Source organism: Bubalus kerabau, chromosome 14 (genome assembly GCF_029407905.1).
Source record: "Bubalus kerabau isolate K-KA32 ecotype Philippines breed swamp buffalo chromosome 14, PCC_UOA_SB_1v2, whole genome shotgun sequence".
Classification (NCBI taxonomy): Eukaryota; Metazoa; Chordata; class Mammalia; order Artiodactyla; family Bovidae; genus Bubalus; species Bubalus kerabau.
In genome coordinates, this window is record NC_073637.1 from 64,868,095 (window position 1) to 64,890,042 (window position 21,948).

Below are 21,948 nucleotides of genomic sequence, written 5' to 3' on the forward strand. Positions count from 1 at the left end.
AACTCAGCAAAATGTTTGACTTGTGGTTGCAGATAAATTTCAGGATTGATGCCATATTCTTCTTTACAGGAATTGCATTTCAACACAAGCACCACAAGAAAGCATCTAGATTCCTCATGCTTTAGAGTCTATTTCTTTAACTCTTGGAAGTAAGAAGGAATATAATCCTTAATCCTTGATGATTTGTAAAAGTCAGGTTTATAAATGTGCAAGAATGTCTGACAGCAAAGACAGTTATGGTTCTGAGAGAGTCTTGATCACTCAGTCATGTCCGACTCTTTGCAACCCCATGGACTGTGGCCCACAAGGCTCCTCTGTTCATGGGGTTTCCTAGGCAAGAATACTGGAGTGGGTTGCCATGCCCTTCTCCAGGGGATCTTCTCGACCCAGAGAACAAACCTAGGTCTCCTGCATTGCAGGCAGATTCTTTACCATCTGAGCCACCAGGGAAATAGTGCATGTAAATTTTGGTATATTACATTTTTGTTGTTTGGTTCAAAATATTTCTACATTGGAATGTAAATCTTTTTAATTCATGGATTATTTAGAAATGTATTGCTTGGTTTCCATTTAGAGATTTTCTATTCGTCTTTTTAATATTGAGTCCTCGCTTTGTTCCCCTGTGTACAAAGAGTGTATTCTGTGATTTTGATAATTTATAATGTGTTGGAAAAAACTCCTGTGGCCAGCATATAGTCAATATTGTTAAATATATTTGAGAGGAAAAGTTGTGTACTTTGTAATTTTTAAGATTATCATTCGTCATGTGTTGTCAATTAACTGCATCAATTAATTGTATCATTAAAGCATTCTTTATCTCTATCTTCTTTCATTACTTATTCTATAAGTTATTGAGTAAATATGTGGAGTAAAGAGTTAGAATTTTTGTATTACTATAGTCTGATGTTTGTTGCTTTTTAATTGGAATATTTAGTCAGTTTATATATTATAGTAATCATAATAATTATTGAAATGTGTTTATGATCAACTCTTCAATGTTACTGTTTCTTCCTATTTATCCTATCATTTTCTCTTCTCTCCCATCTTATTTTTTTTGCTTCTTTTGGGAATCAAGTAATTTTAAAAATTATTTTCCTGCTGTATTAGTTTGTTAGCTATACATCCTTTTGTTAATCTTTTAATGGATACTACAAGGATTACATTGTGCACCTTACCTAATTAGAGACTATTATTAATTAGGACGGGCTTCCCAGATGGTGCTAGTGGTAAAGAACCCACCTGCCAATGCAATGAAATGTGGGTTCAATCCCTGGGTCGGGAAGATCCCCTAGAGGAGGGCATGGCAACCCACTCCAGTATTCTTGCCTGGAGAATTCCATGGACAGAGGAGCCTGGCAGGCTACAGTCCATGGGGTGCAAAGAGTTTAACATGACTGAATCGACTTAGCACGTATGCACATTAATTAGGATTTTGATCAGAATATAAGAATTTTAGAAAACTTTGATTCTCATCTTCTCTTACCATTCGGGTTTATAAAGTTAGTATTCATTTAAATTCATATATCTGCCCTTTCTGTATCTCTATTAATCCATCTAGGATCATTTTTATTCTGCTTAAACAACACTTCAGAAATGTATGTAACCCTATTGAAACAATACCCTCAGTTTTTGACTGAAATGTCTTATGTCAATTTCATTTAAAATTTTTAATTAAATTTTTATTTTGAGATAAGTGTAGATTCTCATGCAGTTGTGAGCAACAATACAGAAAGAACCCGTATGCTCTCTCTTCGCTTTCCCCCTAAAGGTAATATCTTGCAAAGCTGTAGTAGAGTGTTCAATTCAGTTCAGTTCAGTTGCTCGGTCGTGTCCGACTCTTTGCGACCCCATGAATCGCAGCACGCCAGGCCTCCCTGTCCATCACCAACTCCCGGAGTTCACTCAGACTCACGTCCATCAAGTCGGTGATGCCATCCAGCCATCTCATCCTCTGTCATCCCCTTCTCCTCTTGCCCCCAGTCCCTCCCAGCATCAGAGTCAACTTTTCCAATGAGTCAACTCTTCGCATGAGGTGGCCAAAGTACTGGACTTTCAGCTTTAGCATCATTCCTTCCAAAGAAATCCCAGGGCTGATCTCCTTCAGAATGGACTGGTCAGATCTCCTTGCAGTCCAAGGGACTCTCAAGAGTCTTCTCCAACACCACAGTTCAAAAGCATCAATTCTTAGGCACTCAGCCTTCTTCACAGTCCAACTCTCACATCCATACACGACCACTGGAAAAACCATAGCCTTGACTAGACGGACCTTTGTTGGCAAAGTAATGTCTCTGCTTTTGAATATGCTATCTAGGTTGGACATAACTTTCCTTCCAAGGAGTAAGCGCCTTTTAATTTCATGGCTGCAGTCACCATCTGCAGTGATTTTGGAGCCCCAAAAAATAAAGTCTGACACTGTTTCCACTGTTTCCCTATCTATTTCCCACAACCAGGATATTGACATTAATACAATCAAGATACACAAAGTTTGTCTCTCCAGTTTTGAGAACACTAGGAGTCCCGTACCACTTAGGGATTATCGAGTAGTTTGAGGGAAAACATAACAGAAAATGTGGAGATTGTTGGGCTTATATCAATATATTTTCTTTTTATCTGAGATCTTGGTACTTAAAGACTTTGCTGCCCTTTCTACTCTTTGATGCCTTCCAGTCACTTAAAAAAAAATCTACCCATTATTATCTCAGTGAGGATATTAGTTTGAACACAAAAAACTCCTTTATACTGTGAAACAAAAATTAGTGAAGCCTGTGAGACCCAAACATTTGCTTCAGTTAAGACTATAAAAATTTGGGTGATTTTGTTCAGGATATTTTCAGTATTTTACTTTGCCCATTTTCCTTGATTCAAGTCTTTTGGATTAAGCTTTCTTGGCATATTACTCCTTGTGTGTGTGTGTTAGTCGCTTAGTTGTGTCCAGCTCTTTGCAGCCCCATGGACTGTAGGCTGCCAGGCTCCTCTGTCCATGGGGATTCTCCAGGCAAGAATACTGGAGTGGGTAGCCATTCCCTTCTCCAGGTGGTCTTCCCGACCCAGGGATTGAACCTGTGTTTCCTGCATTGAAGGCAGATTCTTTACTGTCTGAACCACCAGGGAAGCCCATATTACTCCTTAGGCCAAAGCTAAATTAAGATAAGCAGAGTTCTCAAGTGCAAAAAAGATCAGTTGGGCTTCCCCCACTCATAAAAAATTAAAAATATAACAATCCCCAAGTATAAAATAGCCATAAGAAATAATCCAATGCTTTTCAAAAATATATCGAATGTAAATTATCTCCAAAATCTATGGAGCTAGGTTTCCTGGGTGTAAATACTGACTCTGCCATGTACTAGACAGGCAAGTTATTTAACTGCCCTATGCTTAAGTTTCTTAATTTTGAAATGTGGAAAAGAATACCTCCTACCTCATAGTTATTATAGTGAATGATTTAATACACCTATAACACTTAGAAAGATGCTCCAGATATAATGGGTGCTCAGCTGATCAGTTAATGTAAAAGATTACCCAATATCACCAGCAATAGCCATAAAATACATCACTATATAACTTGTGTGCACTTATAATAAACATGATTTAGTAGGGATAAATTTGATTTACTTGACAAATTTACTTAAACTCATTCATTGCTAGAAAATTTTGTGATTACTCAGTATTTTTTCTTCCTTCCTTGGCCTTTTTTGGAGGTTGAAGGGAGGCTCTCCTTTGTTAGCAGAAAGAAAAAAAGAACTATTTCTTTCTCTGCATTTGTTTCCCAGTAGAGGACGTTTCTGAAGTACCTCAGCTGGTAAAGAATCCGCCTGCAATGCAGAAGACCTGGACTTGATCCCTGGGCTGGGGAGATCCCCTGGAGGAGGGCATGGCAACCCACTCTGGTATTCTTCCCTGGAGAATCCCCATGGATAGAGGATCCTGGTGGGCTACAGTCCATGGGGTTGCAAAGAGTCCAACATGACTAAGCACAGAGGCGTCACCAACATTTATTGAGCACATGTTGTGTTCTGGGCCCTGTGCTGGGCCATGTTGTGTTCTGGGCCCTCTCTACAGAGTTGTAGAGATGAGTAAGAGTCATCTTTTTCCTGAAGGTCTTTGTAAACTTATCAGAATCAGACAGATAAATAAGAATTGACATATACCTTGAGCCACTTACCCTGTGGCAGGGTGTCATAATTTTAGAAAACCTTAACTTTGTAATCCTCATAAACACCTTAGGATGTAGGCATTGAGTAACTTGCCCAGATGAGGTTTGAACCCAATGCTTCTAAAAACTTCTAAAAGTGGGAAAGTCTATGGCCTTCCCACTAATGTTGAGATAGTGACACAGCAACATTTCTACCTAGAAATAAAAGGCTAATTATAGTTGTCTACTCATGGTCTAAACCACCTGTTAATTCAAGTGTGTGAACCCAAGTTAGACTGCTTGTTTAGTGGCATTTACCAGTTATTTCCGGCAAAGTGGTCAAACTAATAATAGGCAACTTTGACATTCATATAGCAAGTGAAAGTTATGGTGCAGAGCTATTTTGGAAGGGGTATTTTTAAATTCAGTGAATCATGTTCACCTAAAAAATGAGTTTTTGTTTAAAAAGAAAATGACTCATATTCTCTTCAACATAGTGGGTTGTGTTGGAGAAGGCCCTCATGTGTATTTCCTATGATGTTTTCAACTACATTTGGATTAATTAGCCAGACTGGTAGCAACCTGGGGTTTCCCAAGTGGCACTAGTGGTAAAGGACCCGCCTACCAGTGCAGGAGACAAAAGAGATGCGGGTTTGATCCCTGGGTCAGGAAGATCCCCTGGAGGAGGGTATGGCAACCCGCTGCAGTATTCTTTCCTGGAGAATCCCATGGACAGAGGAACTTGCCAGGCTAGAGTCCATCGCATCACAAAGAGTCTGACATGACTGAAGCGACTTAGCATGCATGCGTGATGATTTTAGACTTTCTGGTGGCCTAGATGATAAAGAAACTGCCTGCAATGCAGGAGAGCCGGGTTCAATCCTTGGGTCAGGAAGATCCCCTGGAGAAGAAAATTCACTCCAGTATTCTTGCCTGGGGAATTCAATGGACAGGGGACCCCGGCAGGCTACAGTCCACGGGGTCGCAAAGAATCAGACATGACTAAGCGAACAACACTTTCACTGAGCTCCAAAGAGATCATTACCACAATGTCAACCCTGCAGACCAGTAACTTACTTTGCTGTAAGAGGAATCTCTAATTCTAGATGATTTGCAAAGGTAAATCAGTGATGGCAGGTTGGAAGCATGTTACAGAGAAAAGAATGACAACTATCCACTTTTCATTTGGAAGGTCAGTCCACTCATAATTTTAACTTACAATGAGTGCCTGAGTCAGTATACAATAAAGTATTCTAAGTCTTAAAAGATTTAGAAATATAGAAAATTCAAAATGAAAAAGTGTGGGTATTGGTTAAATCTTAAACTAATTTAAGGCCAGAATTTTAGGAATTTTTAGAACTGGTAACTTCTTGTTTCAGAGGACATCACCTATAGGCAAACGGTGGTACTGCAGTCTGTCTGCATAAAGGAAGTGCTGATCAGGCTGCTGTGGATTAAAGCAGGCAGTTCAGAGCACATGGGGCCCTAGAGGTCTAGAAGGAAATGCTTTCTTTCCTCTCCTCCCACTCCCCTCATCGCTGTGATGTGCATTTCTGACAGAAAACCAGAACCCTCCACTGGAACAAAACACAAATTTGTGAATTGTGACTGCAGCCTAAATCTGCCATTGGTGCAACATCCTGAGGCATTGAGATAGACCTTGGAATCAATGAGCCAACGGTCCTGGTGCTAATAGGTAAATTTCCCGCTGTCATTATCTGAAATGCAAGGGGGAGCTTTCCTTGCAGCATTACACTTTAATGTTACTTTTGCAGTGCTATAGCTAATAATAGCATCAGGAAGCTATCTTTTCAAATAAAAATGTATCTTTTCTCCCAGTTGGGGCTGGGACAGAAGTAAAGGAAGAGGGAGATGGGACAGGAGGATTCTATGGTCAGACAATTTGAACATTAGTCTTATTGTTCTAGAAGCAATTCCTGACTCGAACCGAAGAAATTTCATTCTTTTGCAGTGACATGAATGTAATCTGCTCAGCTGGCTTTTTAGCTTCCACTTGTATTTTGTAGCACCCTAGACTTTTTTTTTTCCCTGTTTAAAGATGCCAGACTAGATATCCCAATAACTCTAGCATGGGAAGATCCTTCAGGATTTGAGAGCAGTCTTTTCTCCTTGCCTTTTAATCTCTTTCCTCTTTGAATGTGTATATATTTTCTGAATGTATTTTTCAGAAGAACTTCCTCTGGATTTCATTTCATTTTATTGAATGGACTTCCTGTTAATTAAAAGGGAGAAGGAACTGGGAAATAAGCCTTTGTGTGTGGTATTAGAAGTAAGTGAGGCTGGTCCTAAGGGAAACGAAGCTGAAGTTAGAAAACAAGCAGGGCTGTCCTTTTCTTCTGCTACCCTGGACTTTCACTGAGGTTTGTGTTTGGGGACACTTACCCATTTTTTTCCACGCTGAGTCCCAAGGGGACGTGGACAAGAGTGTTTTGAAGGGGAGAATTTGGCAACTGCATGATGACCCCTAAAGTAAAAGTCCCCAAAAAGTTTTCAGTGTCAAGTATTTTAAAGCCTCACTGCTCTGAAGCTCTTTCAGTCATTCATTCCTGCATAGACAGCTCACAATGTACGGATCCTGAATTCATCTCACCTGATTCCCCATCCTAGTTGATGTGAGGCTCATCAGACTCGGATCTGACTCGGGGCCACCACACCCCATGTTTCTCCTCTGTCTTGTCATGACTAGCATGGTCTCAGTACAAGGATGTGGATTCTTAGATCATTTAAAAAATAATCTTTTCTTCCAGCTCCCTTTTGAGCTTGTTTTTATTCCATTTACTGACAAACAGATTTAATTAGCTTGGAATACTACTCCCAGAATTTCTCAGTTCTTTCCTTCTGTTCTACAGAGAGAGAGAGAGAGCCACGAGCTTCACGCTGGTAACAGTGGGACTAGTGGAACCCGAGAGGGGCATGCCTTTTCCTGCTGAGAACTGTAAGGAACAGACCCCCACAGCCCTGAAGAGGAAAGTTGTAGGCACTTTGCAGTCACCACTTCAAGGGCTGAGGTTGTCGGGGAGCTGTCCGTGATGGGTGGTGGGGTGTGCACACAGACACACACACGCATCCACACACACATACACACCACAGTGACAGATGACCTATTGAAATAATTTCAGAGCTGTTCTGTGGTTGCTACGACAACCAATGCTCTCTTGGCTTTCATCTGGCCATGTGACAGGGACTTTGACGTCAGCTAGAGGCAGAGCCTGTGGCTGAGTCCACACAGTCAAAGGCCTGTGAGAGGCTGGGTGGGTGCTGGCCGCTGCCGCTGCTCTCCACGCTGCTGCTTCTGCGTCCCAGGGGCTGCGGAGCATGGACTGTTAAATCTTGCACTTCTGCTGTGTGAGGTAATCAGTTTGCTTTATATACAATAGTAAGATGCGTTTATAAATCACAGCGGCTTTCCCCTCTCTCTCACCTCTTACAAGTTTGTCTTCATGAGCAATTATTGTTGTACCCGGAGAAAAAAATGTGAAGCAGCTTCTAGTTGTTCATTTGGGGCGGAATCTCTGGCATTTGGTTAAATTTGGATTCATGTTCTGGGAAGTAGGTTAAAATATAATCGCCTCCCTTGTTCAGTACTTGCTAACGTGACATAGTTTAGAGATACAGACTTTGCAGCTTGAGCCAGATATTCCCCGTTGAATTCCAGGAATCTCCTCTTCAGTATTGTTTCGGGTTTAAAGACTCCAGCGCAGCTTAGCAATATGTGGCTAAGTTTGCCTTTTTATATATATGTATGTATTTGCTACCGTATTCTGAATCAGCCTAGAATAGTTGGGAATTTGGTCTCTGTCTTGTTTGCAGCGTTCATAAGGAGCGACAATAGGCACAGTGGTAAAGAATGTTACAGTTTGAAACAAAAGTTGGGGGTTTTCTTGTAAATCAAGTATTCTGAAAATACCAGGGAAAACCGTCAACAGCTTCCTGTTTAGAGAAAAATACTCTGGACTGTGCCAAGGAAGTTGGGGAGGGACCCCCGACATGTGCACATGCCGTTGCTTTTTGGTTGTTTGAGCAAACGTGCGCATTTGCAGTATCTTCCTCTGAAAATTCAGCTGTGAAAAGGAAAGTGTTGGATGGTCTTCACTAAGGCATCGTGTAAGCTATTTTTGTACTTCAAAATTGAAATAATTACCTAGAGAAGAAAGCAATAGCCCTAAAACTAAATTATCATGGGTAGATCTACTTTAATTCAAACACAGATAAAAATAGTCACCAAAAATTGTTCTAGTTCTTCAATGAGTAATTTGATAACTGTGATTAATAAGGCTTTTTATCTCTATTCCTATAACAATATGTACTGCAAATTGGAGGAGGGGGGATTTGCATTGCTGTAGTTCATTTCTTTCCCAGGTTGAGTAATTCTGAATTTTCTGTCATTGCATACAAGTTGGATGATGTTTGTAGCTTGTAATTCAAATAAAACCTCTGGTATTGAAGTTAATTGAAGCCTAGATTCATAGCCAGCTAGCTAAATCTTACAGATGTAACTGGAAAAAAAGAAAATTTTAGAGCAGCACATTTAATATACCTACTGATGAATAGAAAATAATGATTTGACCATTTAAATGAAGAATACATATTTTATAATATATAAGCTATATATCAATTTAATGCAAGAATAATATTGTTCTTTTCTGTATTCTTTATTAGTTTCTGAATTCTGATCACCTTTATTTTACTCTTGGAGATGAATACTTTAAACAGTATTTAACTTCAAAAATAAGTTGTAAGTGCACAAATAATTTCTCAATACCTTTCAATGAGTGAATATTCATTTGACTTGCTGGCATTCGATATGTCTATTTTTGGCCAGAGTCTCCATGGAGGATTTTCCAAAAAATCTAATGTGCTTACACTCCAGGCACAACTACTGAGGCATTATCTCATTGTTTAATTTCTTTTATAATAACTCAGAGGTCATATTCTTAACACTTCTAGAAATATGTTCATTGATTTGCAATGCTTCCAGTAAGTATGAATAGGACCAATAGCCAGCAGCACTGTCATTTAAAAGCAGTATCTTTGATGGGGTACTTTGATGTTAGCTTCTTCTACTCAAAATTAGGAATTATCATTATAGTTTTTCCAGGAAGCAATGATTTTCTTGATGCTCTCTATATGCTTTAGAGTTATAAAATAATTGTATTCAATGCCCTAATAAAACAGATTGGATTTCAGCAACACAAAATAAGTAAACAATTCAATATTGATTGGCAAAATGTCAATGACAAAGTTTATCATTAGAAGAAAGCAGCCTTTCTAATAATAGCGGAGATACTTCAGAATCTATAGGTCTTTCCTTATGGCAAAATAAGGGGGGCGGGGAAGGACTGTCATCAGAATCATCTATTTACAGCATTGAGACTGTGTTGATTTCAAGGTTAAGTTTGCTTCAACTTCAAAAGATACTAGCAAGGAATGATTTACTCTAGAAACCTGGATGTTGCATGTCAACTGCTTTCAGTTTCAGGGACTGTAACCTTTTGGATGTCATAGACCTTTTATCAGGCTGACAAAGCCTATAGGTTCTTTTTAGAGTGATGTTTTTAAATGCATAATAAAGTATACAGGATTACAAAGGAAACTACTTTTATTGAAATACATTCACTAGATTTTTAAAAATTGTGAAATGTGTGTTGTTAATAATTCATTATTAAATAAACCAAATCAGCAGCAGTTATAATAACTACCATAATTGTGAAGTAGTAATGAGTGTAAAAGGTATTTTGAGATGGCTACAGTGCTGTAATAGGAAGTGAGAATATCTGTGACTTCTCTTGGCAACAAAATCACGGGATGGTGGTAGGTGGTTTGTGGCCTACATTTTAATTGAAAGATACTAAATTTCAGTTTGAGGTTAGTGAAACTAAAGATATAATATTTTTCCCATCCAAGTTCCTGGATCCTGCATAGTCTGTCCACCTCTGAGTTAAATGATATGTAAGCTGGTGATGCTGAAAGGTCTTGGAACCGCACTGGACAAAACCCACACCACTGTTTCCGTATCAGTTCCACCGCATCTGATTTTATTCTCTGAGTGTTGTTAATTTCACAATATTCTCTAATTTCCCTGTGAAACAGATAGTATCCACAGAGTTACCAAACTGTAAATTTCTTTTGTTTTCCTCCTTAATCCTTAAGTAGTCTTGTATACTTGGACTGACCTCCTGCCTGGTTAAATAGGGGTTAAGAGGGAAAACATACAGTGTTAATACAATTTATACAAGTTAAAGCCGTGGATCAAAGAAGTAAGACTATAGCTGTTTACAAAGGGACTTTTATCCAGTCAAAGAAAACAAGCAATAGTACTCAGATGAAGAATGCAGAATGTTATATGAAATTGATCGTAGCTGCAGGAATATTCTAGAAGATACTTTGTGTGCTCGTGACAATGGAAATGAGCATTAGAGAACTTATGTCACTTTTCAGTTTGATATAAAGCATACACACATGTAACACACACACACACATTGATCAGTTGTAATGTAAATCTCAGTTACTCTGAATAGAGCCTGCAGGTTCACCTATCAGAGGTTCTTAGAACAGGACACAGTCAAAATGAAATAGGGAATGCTGACACTTCCCAAGTAATCTGAATGCAAAATCTTACTTGATTTATTGGATATTCAAGAACAATATAGGAGATATTAATATTATTGTTTAGAGTGACTTATATAAGAATTGCCTCATTTCCCATGTCACTCTTAATTTGCGGAAGATACTGCCTAATTTTCCTCCCCAACTAACTAGGTGCCTTTGCAGTTAGCTGGCTGCTGTCATGTATTATTGCGTTTCCAGCCCTGTGTTTAGTCCCAGCCATCCTTTCTGTTACATCAGCACCATCACCCTAGCCTAAGAAAATTGGAGCTATGACATTGTGTACAAGCTGGTGTTTAAACTCAATCCAAATCCCTAACATGTGAAATGGATGCTTAGCAATGTTTCTTCATGTATTCTCAGGGGAATTACAAAAGAGGATTTTCTCAAACATGCCTTATTCTTTGGACTAGGAAAGAACACCTGCTTTGGGGGGCTTTGAGTTTCTGTGGCAATTTGATAAAGAAACTTGGAAAAAAGTTGAAAATCTCTGACTCCAGGCTGTACTGTTTGCTTCCTTCATGGCTGGTGTTTGAAATTTCAAGTTTAGAAAGGAATGTGCCATTATTTTTCATGAAATCAACCCTTATTTTAATGGTGCCCTGTGATGGAAATCCAACCAGAAATAGCATTCCAAAATATAGTATTTTTTATTGTTTCCAGAAGTAATGCCATGAAAGTTAATGCTCATTAACACATTGATATAAAAATTATATGATAAATATTTAAATTCACTGGAGCCACATACTCTAAACCAAAAGCAGTCTGTGCTTATTATTTTTGTAATGAGCTTTAGGGATTTCGGGGACATATTTTTATAAATCCCTTTAATTAGAGACATAGCATCCCTTTAAAATTTAGTTGGCACTAATGGAAAGCATAGTATACTTACATTAAAGTTCAATATTTGATTTTCAAGAAAAGAAATCTGTAGTCTGCAAGATATCCCAGCTGCCTGTCCTAAAGGGAGAATTGTCCATATTTTCTGAATTCTGTCCCAATGAGTACATGTTCAGTCACTCAGTCGTGTCGAATTCCTTGTGACCCCATAGACTGAGGCCCGCCATGCTCCTCTGTCCATAGGATTTCCCAGGCAAGAATACTGGAGTGGGTTGTCATTTCCTTCTCTAGAACCCAATGAGTGTAGGAAAACCAGACTGCATATTGCTTTTATGCAAAGATGAATTCTCTGAAGGTTTGTCCTGGAATTTTTTTGCTTTGATGAATTTAAACCCCATCCATTAGAGGTAAATGCTGAGAAGAGTGTTGTATTCTTTGGCTCGCTGCTCTGCTGACTCCCACAGACTTTCATCTGATTCATACAACTAAAACCACGACGAATTTTGTGACGACCATATTTACGACATCCTTGGAGATAACTTAAAAAATGGCATCCCACAGTGGTTATCCAATCCTATGCCTTCCCACGTTTTACCATGGATCAGGTTCAGCATGAGGCAGCATCACTCAATCAGCAAGCATTTTAGTAAGTGGCTGTGAACCCACAGTTCATAGCAGGCATTTTGGGCTTCTTCCTCAGTGGCCCTTGAGTAATAGCTGCCACTGGCATAAAGAGCCCAAGTTACTTTATGGACTCCTGACTATTGTTTGCTTGAGCTTTTATTCAAACCTATAGTCTTTCATGCATTCAATAAGTTTTGAGCACCTACTGTGTGCCAGGCGTTAGACTAGACACTACGAATGCTGTGGTGAACAAGAGGGACAAGGTCTCCACCACCATGGAACTTACAGTCTCATTATGCAGGTGACCTGCCCAGAGACCTAAGTGTTGACAGCAACCAAGGTTTCTCCTTCACAGCCATGCTGGCCAGTGTAGTCAAAAAGAGAATCTTCTCTGTAAGGTAAAAAAAAAAATTAAAAGAAAAGAGACAAGCAAACAACCTAGGAACCACTGGATTTTACACCAGAGTCAAACCTTAGAAGAAGCATTCCTCAGTTGGTGATCACCGAGCCTAATTTGCGTGCACTTGTTCATATCAGTGTCAAGGATTCCACGTCAGTACACCCAGCCCTATTCCCAAAGGCTACTTGTCCTCCTAGTTGAGAAGATATGAGACTGATAGGGACTGACCTAGAGAAGAATTTTCCTTTATGCACGTACCCTGCCTCATGCAAATAGCAAGAGCCATTTCATCTTATAAAAGGAAATGCTTAAGTTAGTTGTGCTCGAGTGTATCAATCCTGTCTTTCCTGTACTAATCCAGTCAAGATAGGCTCACTGCTCCAATAAATAGCCCCAAATCCCAATGGCATAATGCAGTATTGTTCCTTTTTCAGTCACCCATGAATTAGATTTGGGAGAAGGGCTCCACTCCACACAGTAACCCAGGGATTCAGGCTCCTTCCATCTAGTTAAACTGATCTAGAGGTAAATCCTGTCTCTACCACTTACAGGTCTCACTTTGGGCAAATTACCAAGGTCACAGTTTCTTCCCTGGCTAATATAATAGTAATTAGTACCTACCTTATGTGGCTTCCCTGGTGGCTCAGTAAAGAAATCTGCCTGCAATGCAGGAGATGCAGGTTTTATCCCTGGGTTACGAAGATCCCCTGGAAGAGGTCATGGCAACACACTCCAGTATTCTTGCCTGGAGAATCCCCATGAACAGAGGAGCCCCAACGGGCTATAGTCCCTAGGGTCTCAAAGAGTTAAACAAGACTGAAGCGACTGAGCATGCATGCAAGCATATAGTATTTTTTTCCTAGAAGTAATGTTACATGTTGTGGCAGATTGTACTCTCCAAAAATGGCCCTGTAATTATATCTACCCCATCCATCCTCCATGCTTTTCTTGAGTATTGCTACTCTACCCCAAGAAGTAGAGTCTATTGCCTTCCTCTTGAACCCACACAGGCTTTGTGATTGGTCCAGTTGATAGAGCACAATGGAAACAATGCCAGGTGACCTCCAAGGCTGGAATATAAAAAGCATTCAACTTATTTTTTTTCTCAGCTATTCTTTAGAAACCAGCCACCATGTTATAAGGAAGCCCAGACCATATAGAGGGGCCACATGTAGGTTTCAGCTAACACCTCCAGCTAAGATCTCAGCCAGACAACATGCATCAGCAACCAGATGTGTGAGTGGGCAGGTCTCCCGAGGATTCCAGGCCCCAGCCCCAGGTCCCCCTTGCCCTTCCTGATGCCAAGTGAACTGGAGAGAGACTGTCCCTGCTGAGCTGTATTGCGTGTTTAGTCGCTTAGTTATATCTGACTCTTTTGAGACCCCAGGGACTGTAGACCACCAACCTCTTCTGTCCATGTAATTATTCAGGCAAGAATAATGGAGTGGGTTGCTATTTCCTAGTCCAGGAGATCTTCCCGATCCAGGGATCGAACCTGTGTCTCCTGTGTCTTCTGCATTGGTAGACAGATTCTTTATTACTGTGATCCCTGCGGAATCCTGCCCTAAACGACAAATTCATGTGCAAAATAAAAATTGTTAAGTCCATATATTTTAGAATTATTTCTTAGGCAACCAGAGTAACTGGAATGTATGGGGTAATTAGAAATTACTGAAATAACTGTACCTATGTGGACTTTGGGTACATATAGAGTAAATAGGTTTGGGGGATTTGGCGTAAGTGTCTAACCTAATTAAAATTATTTCTGGAGAAAAATACATTTCAGTTCAGTTCAGTCCAGTCGCTCAGTCATGTTTGACTCATTGCAAGCCAATGGACTGCAGCACGCCAGACTTCCCTGTCCATCACCAACTCCCGGGGCTTACTCAAACTCATGTCAGTGATGCCATCCAACCATCTCATCCTCTGTTTTCCCCTTCTCCTCCCACCTTCAATCTTTCCCAATATCAGGTCTTTTCAAATGAGTCAGTTCTTCGCATCAAGTGGCCAAAGTATTGGAGTTTCATCTTCAGCATCAGTCCTTCCAATGAATATTCAGGACTGATTTCCTTTAAGGTGGACTGTTTGGACCTCCTTGCAGTCCAAGGGACTCTCAAGAGTCTTCTCCAACACCTCAGTTCAAAAGCATCAGTTCTTCGGCGCTCAGCTTTCTTTATAGTCCAACTCTCACATCCATATATGACTACTGGAAAAACCATAGCTTTGACTAGACAGACCTTTGTTGGCCAGTTAAATTACAAATGGGCTTTAGGTATATATCCTGTTCATAAATTTGGAAGAGTGACCCTACATAGTAATGCTACTGCTGGTTCTAGGAGAAGATTTGGGCTCCACACAGAGATGGTCAGTATGCATTAGTGGAATCTCCCTTCTTGCCTCCTGCTGGCTGGGCCCATCTCTACAGGAGAGTCTCATGTGGACAGCAGGACTTGTGCCATTTTCCCTGGTCACTGCTTAGTCTCTTTATCTGCTTTTGTCTCTTTCTCATGCCTACTCTGTCTAATCCACTGCCTACTTTTCTATTGTTATATCCTGCTATCTCCTTGACTCTCTTTTTTGGCCTGTTTCCAATGCTTCTAAACCTATTTTTTCTGCTCTAATGGTTTATAGTAAAGCTAGGGAATTTCTGTTGACCAGGTAAGATTTAGCTCATTCAGCCGTCTTTTTTCTCTTGACAAAGGTGCCAAAATGGCAGCCCTCCCACTGGCATGCAGCTCCACGTGTTGGTCAAACCCATAACTTGAAATCGTCAGAAATGTAGTCCTTAGGTCCTGACTCAAAGAAGCAATCTCTGTCTCTTCTACCGCAGAGAAATCAATACCTCTGACTTTCTTCCTGCTTACTTAAACGTCACCTCATCCTGAGTCTTCCCTCTGGAAGGCTAATCGATATGTTCACCTTGATGTATTCATTCAATATATCTTCACTCCATATGGTGGCCCCTGTTGTTGAGCACCTAAGTATAAAGATTTCTTTTGTGTTCAGGGACTGGTAAGGTTCCTCCAATTCTCTCTCATTTGCTCACCACTAACACCAGGCAGATGTGGTCCAGTCACCTAGACCTTTCAATGACCAGCACACGTCCCACCTCACCCAGGATGTCCCAGCTAAGTAGGATACTACAAGGGTTAACACAGGAGCAGCTAGTCTTTGAAAGGGTTACAGTCCAGTTGGGGAGGCTGGACAGCATAGGCAGCTGAGATCTAGAACTATATCTTCCGTGTTGGGTACCAATTCTCACAGTGCCTAGTGTAGTGCTGGACACATAATAACCACTCAGTAAATCTCTGGTAGGTGATTAATGAATAGATTAAGTATGGGTTTATGGCATTGAGATGACTTCGGAGGGGAAGTGAACTTTGAATTGAGCTTCAAAGGATATATAACATTTAGCATAACCCAGGAGTGAAAGGATTACCCATGAATAAGAAACATCATAAATACTTTCCTAGTAACAGAAATAGACACTCACTTATCTGAGATCAAGAAAATAGCTTGACCCCATGAATGGCAGTACACCAGGCCTCCCTGTCCATCACCATCTCCTGGAGTTCACCCAGACTCACGTCCATCGAGTCAGTGATGCCATCCAGCCATCTCATCCTGTTGTCCCCTTCTCCTCCTGCCCCCAATCCCTCCCAGCATCAGCGTCTTTTCCAATGAGTCAACTCTTTGCATGAGGGAAAAGGAAAAACGTACATGGTATGTACAAGGTACTCGAAGGACCTAGAGTTTATCAATTTAAAACAAACTGGGTTTGATTTGATCTGACAATAAGAAGCTAGTGAAATTTTGGGAGCAGGTAAGTGATACATGTGTCAAGTGACGTTATAATAGGTTAATAACCCTGTTTCCCTTTGCTTTAGACAACTTATTTTAATTATGAATATATGTTAAGTGTTTCCTTTTCCTCCATTTTTCTCATAGAAAAGTTCTAACTTTTTAAATGAAAAAAAAAAATATGAGGGATTTCGTTGGTGGTCCAGTGGCTAAGACTCTTGCTCCTAATGCAGGGGGCCAGGGGTCAATCCCTATCAGGGAATTAGATGCCACACGCCACAGCTAAGACCTAACTCTAACCCATTGCAGTCAAATAAATTAAAACAAATTTTTTTTTTTTAAATGTGAATTCCATTTTGCCCTCAATACTGTGTAGATGGCTCTTTTAACTTTAGCTGGGTGATACCTGTCAGGGGAACTATGTTAACTTCATATTTAAAAATATATGTAATCTGCTATTTAACAAAGCCACATCAGAATAAAACCCAAACCAACTGAAAATTCAAACCTTCATAACATTTTCTATAGAAGAAGAGATCACATTGACGTCATGTTGAATCATATCTAGATTTAAGAAATAGGGACTTTTTATTGTGATAAAATATACATAATGTAAAATTAAGCATGTTAACCATATTCAGTGTACCATTCAGTGGCATTAAGTACATTCTTGCAACTGTTACTAGATGTGTCTCCAGAACTCTTTCCATCTCCCCAAACTGAAACTCTGTGTCCATTAAACACTAACTTCCCTTTCTCACCCACCACTCTCACCCCCATCTCAGTCCTGGGCAACCATCACTGTACTTTCTCTTAAGGTACATTTTAAGGAAGTTTAAAACAAACCTACAATTCCTCTTTCTCTTGCCTGAAGTCTTCAATTAATAAAGTCCTTGTTCAAAGTCCCCAGATAGGTGCTTTCCTGGTAGCTCAGTGGCAGAGAATTCACCTGCCAATGCAGGAGACATGGGTTCGATCCCTGATCCAGGAAGATCCCACATGCTGCAGAACAGCTAAGCCCGTGCACCGCAGCTACTGAGCCTGTGCGCAGCTGCAACCACTGAAGCCCTCGTGCTCTAGGGCCCACGCTCCACAACAGGAGAAGCCACCGCAGTGAGAAGCCCGAGCACTGCAAGTGGAGAGTAGCCTTCACTCTTCACAACTAGAGAAAAGCCCCTGCAGCAACAGAGACCCAGCACAGCCAAAAATAAATAAATAAAATTATATTTTAAAAAGTCCCCAAACAATTGGAAATTTCTTAGGTTTATACAAGTGGGCAAAGTTTACACAGTTCCATGATGTAGAGATTTCAGACATAAAACAGAGACAATGGGTTAAAATGTGTTCAACTAACTTACTTAAACCATAGTCAATAGAATTTTTATATTATCACTCAGCTTTGCCATCTCCCTTGTCAAAAAGAAAGCCATGGAACCTGAGATTTTCTGGTCCCAGGAGAATCCTGTGAACAGGGGAGCCTGGTGGGCTGCTGTCCATGGGGTCGCACAGAGTCAGACACATCTGAAGCGACTTAGCATGCATGCATGCATGCATTGGAGAAGGAAATGGCAACCCACTCCAGCATTCTTGCCTGGAGAATCCCAGGGACAGAGGAGCCTGGTGGGCTGCCATCAATGGGTTCACACGACTGACGTGACTTAGCAGCAGCAGCAGCAGCAATATACTCAAATAACCCTATATTAGTGTTCTGTTCTAAGAAACTTAAGTATAGAATCAGTACATGTTTATGAGAGAATATTCAGAAAAATAAAGAATATAAAGGAAATAGAACTTATTTTTAATATTCTACTGCCTAAATAATCACTATTAATATATTAAAGTTAAAAAGCAGTATATCTCATCTTACTTTATATTTCATCGTACTTTACTTCAACAGAAGAAAAAAACAAACTCTGAAATGAACTCAAGCATGTGAACTTCAGGTAACTGTTTCTTTAAAACAGGAATTAATGATTTTTAACTAAATTGAATTGCCAATTAAAAATTGAAATTCAATCAAGCAATAAGAGATTGAGGAATCAATGTTTGTTAAAAACTAATTATTTCTTAATGGGTATGGATTAGGGCTTCCCTGGTGGCTCAGTTGGTCAATAATCCACCTGCAATGCGTGAGACCGGGGTTCAGTCCCTGGGTTGGGAAGATCCCCTGGAGGAGGGCATGGCAACCCACTCCAGTATTTTTGCCTGGAGAATCCTCATGGACAGAAGAGCCTGGTGGGCTACGGTCCATGGGGGTCACAAAGAGTCAGAGAAGACTGAGAGACTAAGTACAGCACAGCAGCTTCGGTTTGTATTTTCAGATAGTAAAGCTTACTTAACTATTTTATAAAGACCAGAAAAGATCAGGAATAAGCAAGCAAAAGTGGCTTTGGGGAAAATAAAAGGTTTAACCAGAAGTCACCTTCTCCTGGGGGGGGGGGGGGGGGGGAGGATAAAAGGAGATAAAGGGGATAATATGTAAGGAAAACAGACCATAAAGTCAAAACCACTTTCAAAAGGAAAAATAAAGTCATACAATAGAGAAGCAGGTATCTTACCCAGTGGCCTGGAACTCACAGAGAATTTAGAGGAATTCACTGTATTGATTGACTCTCTCCCTTGGCCATAAAAGTTTGACTTTATTTGCTTCATACATCAATGGTTTTATATTCCATTAATTGTTAAAATACAAACTGTATTTTAGTTTCCTTCGTATTTAGACCATAATTCTTTTATGTATGTTTATCTTTCTAGAGTTTCTAACTCTCTTTTTCTCCTCTGGAGAAACTTGGATCTTCAGTACTTATGTGACACCTCACGATTTACTTCTTGATTCTCAAGCATCCAGTTTGGTCATGATAACCTTTTGCTCTGTTGAAGATGTTCTTCGCCAGGCACTCTGTTCTGTTATTCCAGTTTGGATTAAGTATAGGCTGTCCCACTAGGGTTTCTTTTCATCTGAACTGGAGTATTTCCATTGTTTCATGGTTTCCCTATTTCTTGGATTCATTTTCAATTTTGCTGGAGTAAATCTTTTAATTATTTTTTTCAAAATGGCAGAAGAAGAGCTAAATCCTTGTAGCTCTACATTTTGCTTTCATAATTGAAAAATAGAGGTAGGATAGGTAAACTCCCAAGCTTAGTCTGCTATCTTAAAGTGAGACTGTATGCCCATTTGGAGTGGTTGTCCCAGCATGTTGGTCCTTGATCAACTTGAGACTGTGGCACACATCTTACTCAGCACAAGGCCATTTCTTTTTCTTTTATGGCTCTGGACAGCACTCCCAACACTGGTTGACCATATGATCAACATGGATCATTTTTACAAAGAAGTTAATAAGGTCACAAGAGTCAGACATGGCTGAACTACCAAACCGCCACCCAAAAGTAAAAGGATGGATTACATGAGCCAGTTCCATCACCAGACCCATATCTGCCTCCAGCAGGTGCTGCCTCATCCTTCAGGACACCGCTCAGGCCCCCCTTCTCTAAGAAGCCTTCTGAAGTTCCCCAGCACTCGCTCCTACATCATACAAACCCCGATTGTACCACTAACCACATGTGTGCCTGCTAAGTCATTTCAGTTGTGTCCGACTCTTTGTGACCCCATGGACTGTAGCCCTCCAGGCTCCTCTGTCCATGGAATTCTCCAGGCAAGAATACTGAGTGGGTAGCCATTCCCTTCTCAAAGAAGATCTTCCCAACCCAGGGATCAAACCTGAGACTCCTGCATTGTAGGAGGATTCTTTACTGTCTAAGCCACCAGGAAGTCTAAAAGAGTTGTGCATGTGTGCTAAATCGCTTCAGTTGTGTCAGACTTTTTGTGATCTTATGGACTGTAGCCCACAAGGCTCTTCTGTCCATGAGCTCCTCTAGGCAAGAATACTGGATTGGGTTGCCATGCCTTTCTCCAGGGGATCTTCCCGACCAGGGCATCAAACATGCATCTCTTATGTCTCCTGCACTGGCAGGCATGTTCTTTACCACTAGTGCCACCTGGGAAATCCAACACTAGCCACATCTTTCTACAATTTCCTATTTGTCTCTTCTGCTAAACTCTAAGCTCCCTGAAGGTAACCGAGGTGACATTTCAGGTCTGCATCCTCACTGTATCCACAGGGGCTGGTACGCATTAAGTATCCGATACAGACCAAATGACCAAGTAACTGAGTGCATGAACAAGGGGATGAGCAAGCTTGATGTTGACCTTGGAAACAGGTGTGTCATCTTTCCTTGCTGAAAATGAGGCCACTGACCTGCTCATTCGGTAGGAGAAGCCTTGGAAGGTTGTTTCAGGCAGAAAGAGCCATATGGGGGGAAAGCTTGAAGGCAAGCTGGGACATAGCTTTTGGGGGGAATGATGGAGGTTGTTCCCAGAGGGCTGTAGATATTAGGTTCATCCACATTCAGTCTCTAATCTCTCCCATGTCCTTTTGTTCTGATTACAGTCTGATCCCAGGGTTCTTCAACTTTTGCCAGTTCAGTAAGTACAGGTCTCATGAAAACAGTTGTGTTTTAGCAGAAACACTGGTGCCTCAGTTCCTTCAGTTCAGTTCAGTCACTCAGTCGTGTCCGACTCTTTGCGACCCCATGAATCGCAGCACGCCAGGCCTCCCTGTCCATCACCAACTCCCGGAGTTCACTCAGACTCACGTCCATCGAGTCAGTGATGCCATCCAGCCATCTCATCCTCTGTCGTCCCCTTCTCCTCCTGCCCCCAATCTGTCCCAGCATCAGACTCTTTTCCAATGAGTCAACTCTTCGCATGAGGTGGCCAAAGTACTGGAGTTTCAGTTTTAGCATCATTCCTTCCAAAGAAATCCCAGGGCTGATCTCCTTCAGAATGGACTGGTTGGATCTCCTTGCAGTCCAAGGGACCCTCAGTTCCTTAGGTGTCAATAAAGGTGCTTCACAATCATGATTTAGAAACTGCACCAATAAGGTCTTCCCACATTTACACTAAAGGATCTGCTTATATTTGTATTAAGTATCATGAATTGTATGGAGCCTTCACTTCACCGGAACAAAATGAAACCCCAGGTGACTTATAATGAAGCTTTTCCATCATCCTCAGACTCTTGAAGCCTGCTGGAAACTGGTGCAGCACAGAACTGAAGTTACAGATCTCTGCTGCTTCCATGATTTCCTGGCAGAACTTCCTTGCTCTAATGTCTCTGACTCCAGTCGCCACCTGAAAGTCCTCCCCAGAGGTCTGAGGGCCTCACCTCCTATGTCTGGTGCTGCTGCTACTGCTAAGTCGCTTCAGTCATGTCCGACTCTGTGCAACCCCATAGACAGCTGCCCACCAGGCTCCCCGTCCCTGGGATTCTCCAGGCAAGAACACTGGAGTGGGTTGCCATTTCCTTCTCCAGTGCGTGAAAGTGAAAGTGAAGTCGCTCAGTCGTGTCCGACTCTTCGCGACCCCATGGACTGCAGCCTACCAGGCTCCTCCGTCCATGGGATTTTCCAGGCAAGAGTACTGGAGTGGGGTGCCATTGCCTTCAGTACTTAATTAAAAACCACT

The 21,948-nt window shown here is 41.0% G+C and overlaps 1 protein-coding gene across 4 annotated transcripts in view; it reads left to right on the forward strand.

Annotated features, from left to right (window-relative positions):
* NCALD (neurocalcin delta) overlaps positions 1–21,948 on the forward strand; it is a 470,454-nt gene that overhangs the window by 367,659 nt on the left and 80,847 nt on the right. The window contains exon 1 of one of the 4 annotated variants that reach the window (XM_055546509.1): positions 7,385–7,503. The exons of the other annotated variants lie outside the window; for them this stretch is intronic. The gene's annotated coding sequence lies outside the window, so the exon portion shown is untranslated. Of the gene's footprint in view, positions 1–7,384; positions 7,504–21,948 lie in introns of those variants that run through there. 4 annotated transcript variants of the gene reach the window in all.